This window comes from Chiloscyllium plagiosum, chromosome 7, assembly GCF_004010195.1.
Source record: "Chiloscyllium plagiosum isolate BGI_BamShark_2017 chromosome 7, ASM401019v2, whole genome shotgun sequence".
In the NCBI taxonomy this organism is placed as follows: Eukaryota; Metazoa; Chordata; class Chondrichthyes; order Orectolobiformes; family Hemiscylliidae; genus Chiloscyllium; species Chiloscyllium plagiosum.
Genome location: NC_057716.1, coordinates 111,060,212 through 111,069,617, shown reverse-complemented (window position 1 = coordinate 111,069,617; position 9,406 = coordinate 111,060,212).

Here is a 9,406-nt window from a genome sequence, read left to right as displayed (position 1 = left end):
GTCGAGAGATAGCGTGGCCTGTGCATGCTAGAACATGTTATTGAGATATTTTATAATTCATTCACAGGATATGTGGAGAGGTGTAGCAGCTGGATATTAGAGAGATAGGGAGGGGTGCAGTAGCTGTCGGAATTTACAGTGAGAGATGGGGCTGGAGTATGAAATAAAGATTGTGGAGATACGGAGGTTTACTGAAATACAAATGGATGCAGCGGCTGGAGGAGATGACAGGGAAAGACACAGAGATACACGTAGTTAGTTTAAAAACGGAATTATGCAATGTCTTTACAGAGAAAATATTGTAGAAATCTGTGGAATAGACAAGGCACTTGGAGGAACTGAAGGAGTGAGACCTGGACTGTCCAATCACAAGAGTCATAGAGTGAGTGTCATACAGTACAGAAGAGGCCATTCGATTGATAGTGACAAAAATTAAAAGCACTGCAGGCACTGGAAATCCCTCCTTCCTAATGTCTGGGGACTAGGGCGAGATGTGGGAGAGGCATTCAACAGACTACTCAGGTGTCAAATCAAACACTGACACCGAAACCTCCTGATGACTCCACTGCCTGAGCTGGTGGATCAGTGTCCCTCTGTTGAACAACACTTGGAGGACGCACTGACAGAGTGAATGAGCCGGAGAATGTATACTTGGTGGGCCATTCCAAACCACACGACCAACAGGGGCTCAGCAGCAGCATTGCTGATCGAGATGGTCGGCTACAAAACGACATAGCTGCTGGACGAGGGCTGCACCGAGTCAGGAGGGAACGACTGAAGGCAGAAACATACTTGACCTCATCTTCACCAAAGTACCGCTGCAGACACAGTGATCGAGGACCATATTGGGAATGGTGACAGGGCATACAGTATTTCTTCAGAGAAAGTCCCACTTTTACATTGTCAATAGTGTGTGTGCGTGTGTGTCTGTCTCTGTGTGTGTATACACACGCATGAGCGCACATGTGAGAAATACTATCACCATGCTAAATGGTACAGATTTCAAAGAGATCTAGAACACAGCACTGGCCTGTGTGAGGTGATTCCGGTCATTACCAACAGCAGCAGAATTGTACTCTAGCACAATTTCCACTGTCACTGCCTGGCATATGCTCCACTTTACACTGACCATCAGGCCAGGGGTTAAACCCTTGTTCTATGTGGAACACAGGAGGACCGGTCACGAGCAGCACCAGGTATACCTCACAATGAGATGACGTTACCAAACAGGGCCACTTACTTACCAAATAACGTAAACAGCCAGTGACAGACAGATCTAACCAACAAATCATACCTAATCTCTGCAATCCTGTCGCATGCAATCAGAGTGAATTGTGTGGTCAATCAAACAACTCACTGGCAGGGTAGGATCCACAAATATCACCCTCCTCAACGATGAAAGGGCCCAGTACAACAATAGAAAAGCTAAGGCTGAAATATTCATAACAATGTTCAGACCGAAGTGTCGATGGGATGGTCTATTTTAATCTTCTCCAGATGGCAGTCATCAGCTAAGTCTATTCACTGTGTGGGGTAATTCCAAACGGCTGGAGTGACGGGGAATGCAAAGGCTGTGGGCCATGAGAACATTCCATTCAAGCTTTTCCTGCTGGGATATAGCACTGGCACCTACTTGACAATGTGGGAAACGATCAGGGTGTGTCCTGTACACACAGACAAACCATCAGACAATCAATGACTGCCACATTGTTCTAATTCCCAACATTAATAAAGTGATGGAAGATGTCACCGACAGTGGGATCAAGCAGCACTTCCTCAACACCAACCTGCTCACTGAAGGTCAGTTTGGGGTCTTATCCCTTGGGCACATTGAAGCCTTGGTTTCACGATGTACAACAAGAGAACACACAGCTGAATTCTCGAGTTGAGGTGACAGTGACTGCACTTAACATCATCATAACTGCATTTGACCAAGTGTCATATCCAGGATTAACAGCAAAACTGGAGCAAATAGGAATCGTCTGCACTGGCTGAAGTTATACCTGGTACAGAGGAAGGTGGCTGGGGTTGGTGGGGAGCAGCCAACTCAGCTCCACCGCAGGTCCCCAGTGGAGGGGTTTCTGAGTAAACCTGCAGACCAGAAATGGAAAGGCAGGGCACCATACCCCAACAGGATGATAGGGTTGTTATATTGTTAGATAGGTGCGACTAGCAGCAGTTTAATTGGACAGTCATCATGCCTCAAGCAAGGGAGAGGTTGAGTAAGACAGCCCTGTTCAGGCACCTCATTCAGTGCAGGAACTGAACCCACACTGTTGGCATTAATCTGTATTACAAACTAGCCGTCCAACTGATTCAGCTAACCAAGTCCTCGCTCAGCTCTTGGGGCAAGATACTGTAACATTATTCTGTTCAGATATGTTGCTAGACACCTTTGGAGCAGGTGAAACTAGAAGCAAGCTTCCTAGCTCAGAGAGAGGGACAACATCAGTGAGCTGTAAGAGTTCTCTCTGCCCTAGGCCCAATAATTTTCAGCTGCTTCATAAATGACCATCCCCTACTCAAGTAAAGTCACAACTGGGGACGTTTGCCAATGATTGGACAATGTTCAACACCTTTCGTGATTTACTGAGATACTGAAGCAGTCCTTGTCCAAATGCAACAGGTCCTGGAACTATGCAGGTGTGTGCTTAACAGTGACAAGTACCATTTCCATTACACACATGCCAGACAACGATTACCTCTAACCTCATCCACTGACACTCAGTAGCAGCAATGTCTGCCATCTACACGGTGCTCTGCAGAAATTTGCTAAGGCTCCTTACAACGTACCTCTGAACCCCCGACCATTAAGAAGGACAAGGGAAGCAGATACATGGGACCACCACGTTCGCGTTCCAATCCAAGCCATCCACCGAATTGATTGGGAAGTATATTGCCGTTCTTTCACTGTCACTGTTTCAACTTCCTCCCTAATGATATTGTAAGTCTACCTACAGCGCATGGGCTGCAGCGGGTCAATGTGACAGCTCACCCCCATCTTCTCAAGGGCAACAAGCGACAGGCAATAAATACTGGCCTTATCATATTCCATGAATAAATTAACATGAACAATATTGTCCAGTCCTGCCCAATTCTGGACACTGTGCTTTGAGTTTTGTGAGCTCTGGCTGGTTGGGTCCAGGCAGTAACCTATTTGTTGTACACAGCTGAAGGAATATGTTGTTTGAAACAATCGGACAGACTCTCAGAGGCATGGCCTGCATACCGAGCATCACACAGACACTGACAGTCACATCACACATTACTGACCTCTGAGAGAGACAGACGCAATTGAAAATATACTTATATCTGACTAACATGTTTAAACACACAGTGATATTGTTGCCACGAAAATGATTATGAGTGAGTATTAGCAGGGAGAAAGTGAGGACTGCAGATGCTGGAGATCAGAGTCAAAAAGTGTGATTCTGAAAAAGCACAGCCGTTCAGGCATCATCTGAGGAGCAGGAGAGTCGACTATTAATTCACAATATTAATACAAGGTAAAATAATTGTATATTTTCAAAGTCCTTGTACTTAATAATAATTTGGTCATGGGTGTGGGAATGAGATTTATCATTTCAATGCTCCTTACTGTGAGTTGTGCACTGTTTTCATCATAATGTTGTTATAAATGTCAATGGAATAAATGGGGGATATAATGCTTATTGGAGAATCTAAAAGTTGGTATTATGAAAGGATGTCAGACCTTCAGTAAAGAGACTTTGCAGTTAATGGTTAGAACAATGATGCAAACATTTACACAGAGATTTCCAGCTCAAGTCACACACAAGGTCGTTTGGCTCGGATGATGCCGTCCATCAATGGAGCTGCACAATTCTGTTTGGATACTGACATTGTGGGGCTAACATACACTGGATATGGTTTATGAAGAATTCAATGTAAGATGCCATGTGCTGCAGGAGTCCATCACCTTTATAACACCTTCATTCAAGATCGGGTCCAAGGTGCAGAATTACAGAGTTTAGGTGGCACGCAAGAAGTGGTATACTTGCAAGACATGGTTGTTTACAGGTCATTGTTACAAATGTTGAACTGCTTCCGGATCGGCACCATGCTCTAGCCCATTGACCAGTTTCCCCACTCAATCTCCCCGTTGTTCAGGTATGGCTCTAACCAGTCCATTGTGAGGGATTATGTCAGTAACTGCCCAGCTCCTGTTTGGAAACTCACTGGACAGATTCTGGAGATGGCCAGTGTTTTGTAGGTCATGGTGAGGCCCAGTAACACTATGTCTGAATTCACGCTTTTCCTCCAAGTCATTTCCAACAGATATGCTGCCTGCAAGATGGTGTGGTCACTGATCTGAACATCAATCAGCTGTTTACTACAGTCACTGAATTGTGTAATAGTTAGCTGTGTGCTCTGCTAATTCAATTATTGTTCACTTCAATTGCATTCAACTGAAAAATACTGATGTTTGGTTTATTTTAAAATATGTAAGAAACAAAGTGATATTAACTCTTCATTATACAAAAAGGAAAAGTGACCTGTTGTAAATTTCGCACGGACTATTCAAGCAACAATCAGATATTGTCTGTAAAGCAAGAGTCTGTGAGCAGGACTATGTACCAGGCAACATCACCATCCTCTCTGGTGGGGTATGTCCCACTGACAGGACATAGCCTGGCTTAGGGGGCAGCTCCTTGGTATATAGTCAGGATAGTGCTCAGTATTGATGCTGGATCCTGTGGCTGCTAGACTGCTCTGAGGCAGGTTATGTGGGAATCTATAAAAGGGAACCATATAATTGACCACATCATCACCAATCTGCCTGCTGCAGATACACCTCTCCATTTCATATATCAGTAAGAATGGTCACTGCACAGTCCTTATGGGGAGCAAGGGCTATCTTCACATTTTGCAGCCCCCCTCACCATGATATGTAGCCCCCTGGACAGTGAATGGTACAGACTTTAAACAGATTGTGAAACCAAAGATGATGCATCCATGAGGTGCAGGGGGCCATCGGCAGGAGCAGCATCATATTATGCACAACTCATACAGTCTGCAACCTCACAGCCAGACATACTTCCCACCATACAGTAACCATCACGGCCCGACATACTCCCCACTGTAGAGTTACCACCACGACCCGACATACCTCCCACTGTACAGTAGCCATCACGGCCCGACATACCTCCCACTGTACAGAAACCATCATGGCCAGACATACCCCCTACTGTACAGTAACCATCACGGCCCGACATACCTCCCACTGTACAGTAACCATCACGGCCCGACATACCTCCCACTGTACAGTAACTGTCACGGGCCGACATACCTCCCACTGTACATTAACCATCACAGCCCGACATACCTCCCACTGTACAGTAACCATCACGGCCTGACAGACCTCCCATTGTACAGTAACCATCACAGCCCGATATACCTCCCACTGTACAGTAACCATCACCACCCAACATACATTCCACTGTACAGTAACCATCACGGCCCGACAAAACTCCTACTTTACAGTAACCATCATGGCCCGACATACCTCCCACTGTACAGTAACCATCACGGCCCAACATACCTCCCACTGTACAGTAAACATCACCGCCCGACTTATCTCCCACTGTAGAGTAACTATCAAGAGCTCAGTGCTTAGCACTGCTGCCTCACAGCACCAAAGTCCAAGGTTCAATCCCGGCCTTGGCTGACTGTGTGAAGTTTGCACATACCCCCGTGTCTGCGTGGTTTTCCTCCGGGTGCTCCGGTTTCCTCCCACAGTCCAAAGATGTGCAGGTCAGGTGAGTTGGCCATACTAAATTGCCAATAGTGTTAGGTGTATTAGTTAGGGTTAAATATAGTGCAGGAGAATGGGTCTGGGTGGGTTACTCTTCTGAGTGTTGGTGTGGACTGGTTGGGCTGAAGTGCCTGTTTCCACACTGTAGGGAATGTAATCTAACCTCCAAGGTTCAATTCGGGAATATGATGAAATAATCACTTGTCTGAATGAGTGCAGCTTCAACAGTACTCTAGTCTGGACTTACTAGCAACAGGTAATACAGTTGTGTGGGGAAGATCATGTCTCACAAAGTTGGTTGATTATTTTGAGGAAGTGACAAAATCGATTGATGAGGGCATGGGGCTGGATGTTGGCCGATTGGACCTTAGCAAGACCTTTGATGTGGTTTCTTATGGTAGTCTCATACAGAAGGTGATGTGAAATGGGATCAGCGGTCAGTTAGTAAGATGGAGAGAGAACTGCTTGGTCATAGAAGGCAGAGTAGTGGTGGAACAGTGTTTTTGTAACTGGAGATCTGTAAATAGATTGGCGGGGTTGCAGATTCTGAGGATAATTGCCAGAAAATACAGCAGGATTTATGTCAGCTGTAGACTAGCATATAGAAAACGCAGATGTTACTTTATCTGGGCAGTTGTGACGTGATGCGTTTTAGAAGGTCTAATGCAGGAGAGAAGTATAACGTGTAAAGAAAAATTACTGACCGCACCAACATCCGAAGGAATCTAGGTGTACAGCTCCACAGTTCTCGGAAAGTGGTAACACGGGTGGATAGGGTGATGAAGAAGGCTGATGGCAAACTTGCAGACATGCATCGGAACATACAGTATTAAAATTAGCAGGTCATATTGCAGCTGTAGAGAAACTTAGTTCGGGCACATTTAGAATATTTTGTACAGTGCTGGTTTCCACACCAGCAGAACGATGTGGAAGTGTTGGAGAGGGTATGGAAAAGTTTTACCAGGATGTTATCTGGTTTGGAGGGTATTAGCCAGAAGGAGAAATTGAACAAACATGGTTTGTTTCCAAGTGGCAATCATTGGCTATGGGGCTACCTGATAAATATTTACAAAATTATCAAAGGCATAGATAGAAATACAGTTAGAAGCTTTTTTCCCCCCCAGAGTAGAACTATCAATTACTCAGATACATAGGTTTTAGGTAAAAGGGAGAAAACGTAGGAGATATGATCGGCAAGTTTATTTTTGGCTTTCCCAGACAGAATGTGCAAGTGCCTGGAATGCACTGATTGAGGAGAAGAAGCTAATACAGCAAGGTTTAAGAGGGATCTTGGCACAAATATGAGTAGGTAGGGAACAGAATGACATAGAGGGTGTAGGACACAGAATGACATAGAGCAAAAACTTCCTTTTTAACTTTAGAACGGCATCATGTGTCAGTGTGGGCTTGCTGGCATGAAGGGACTGTTCCTGTGCTGGACTGCTCTTTAAAACAAGATTTAAGTGCAGGAGTGGCAAGATGTTGACTCCATGATTACTGATGATTACTGATGAACAGCTGCCACATTCAGTGGAACTCCCCTTAATAACTTGCAGTTTCATATCCTCAAGTCCGAGCTGGTAACTGGTGACTCCATCTCGCCCCATGCTCCTCCGGCCTTCTCTCTTGGACAACAACGTCTCGGGGGACACTGCACTGACAGAAGCTCCACACCCTCCAATGCTGGTATCTGTCACATGCCAACCTCACCATGCCATCCCAGCACATCTCCAACCCACTGACAGTACACTTCTGTATTTCAAGGCTGCAGCTCAGGATGCACTGGCAACTCTTACTGCAATGCTGCTGCAAGGACACTGCTCAGGGACACAGACCCAGCTCATGGACTGTCCCTCTGGGCTGCTCACTCCGTGTTTGTACACTCTCACTTTGAGCTGACTTGAATGCTGACAGAATTATTGCCTTACCCTACCTTTAGCAGTGTTACCCCTCAGCCAGAGCTACCAGGCTCACCCACCTGCTGTATTGTCTTGGTGATAAGCACAGGCACAAAAGCAGGAAGTTTGATATCATTGTCCATGTTCAGTCACGGTGCCCCAGCACAGTCAGTCAGGGGGAGTCTCAGATCCCAGTCCGGGAGCTTGGACACGGTCAGTCAGCCTCTCGTGAATGTTAGGGTCAGGATCCTCCCCCTGCGAGGGGAAAAGGAGCTGAATGTTGGGGAGACCTATGCCTCTATTGGCTACTTTTTTCCTATTGTGGAATTGTTCCTTCTGGAATGTGAAAATTAACAAGTGGTATTAAGGGAAATGGAAAAGGTTGGTACAGCTGTTAGTGCTGGGACAGCTGGGGGAAAGGTGTCGAGGTGTTCTGAGTGAGTGAGTGAGTGAGTGGGCAGTACAGACACCAGACAGACTTGGGCAGAGGGACAGAGAAGGAGTTAGAAAACGACAAAGAGAAGGTGCTGCATTCAGTGAGAGTGGGAGAACATGAGCCTTGGTGGGAGGTAGGTGCAGTAACAGAGATAGAGTGAGGATGAGCTCAACAAGTGCAGATGGTGGCAATTACCCTGGTGGAATGAAGAAGATCACTGACCTCCTTCCTACACTGCTGGACATTCACTCAGAAAGCTGGTACGTCACTGACCCAGGGGTCAGCCTCGGACCAAGCTGGCAGGGTCTGGTGCCATGGCCTCCCCTGCCAGTCCTGGAGGAAGATAATGTCCCTCTCCCACAACAAGTCATTCACCAGAACCTCAGGGGCTTGTCCACAAGGTGAAGCCCAGTTTTACCCCCTCTGCTATCTCCTGGGCAGTTTCAGATTGATAATCTAAGAGTGTAATGACTTTTTACTAATGGCACCTGGAGCAGGAAGACTGGTGCATTCTGAGATATCCAGGCAGTGTAAAGTTGTTATGACGAAGGGGAAAATCACCGTGTTAGTGTCAGTTGAGAAGATAACCACGTGGGCAGGGAGTATAGTTAATGAGGCAGATTGGGGCTGGTATCATGAGAAAATGCACTTCACCTTGTGGAGAGAAACCCTCCATACAGCCTGACTAAAATGAGACTTGACCAAATCATAAGATGGTTTGGCCTCTGTCTGTCTGTATCAAAATAGGGATGCAGTGTGCAATATTGGGAGCAGCAATCTTGGAGCAGAGAATTACAAAGGAGATTCAAATCGTTAAAAAGGGGTAACTCAATATTCAGACTGGTAAAAGGAGCCGGGGAAAATCACCTGCCTTATAGTTACCCACATTATCCAATCCTCACCGGAGGCAGGAATGGTGTCAGATGCCTAGAGAACGGCTAATACAGCAACTTTGTTTATTGTGGAGCAAGGGACTGACTGAGTAGGTCGAGGGTGGAATTCTGAGACAGTGGATAAACGGTCACTGAGCAGGTCCCAGGGACTCCAGGACAGTCTGTCTGGATTTGTTCAAGGAAGATCATGTGTAATTAATCTGACTGCATCGGTCTGAGGCAGTAACTTGTAACTGCATGTGACTTACTTGAATTTAACGAGAGATCCCATGGCAGACTGTTTAAAAACAGAAACTGTGGGGTCCAGGTGAATGGAGCAAATAACCCAGAGAAGTGCAAGCAAGGCATTTGAGGACAGCAACAATAGAGAGGAATGTACAATAAATGAGAGCATAGTCTGTGTGGG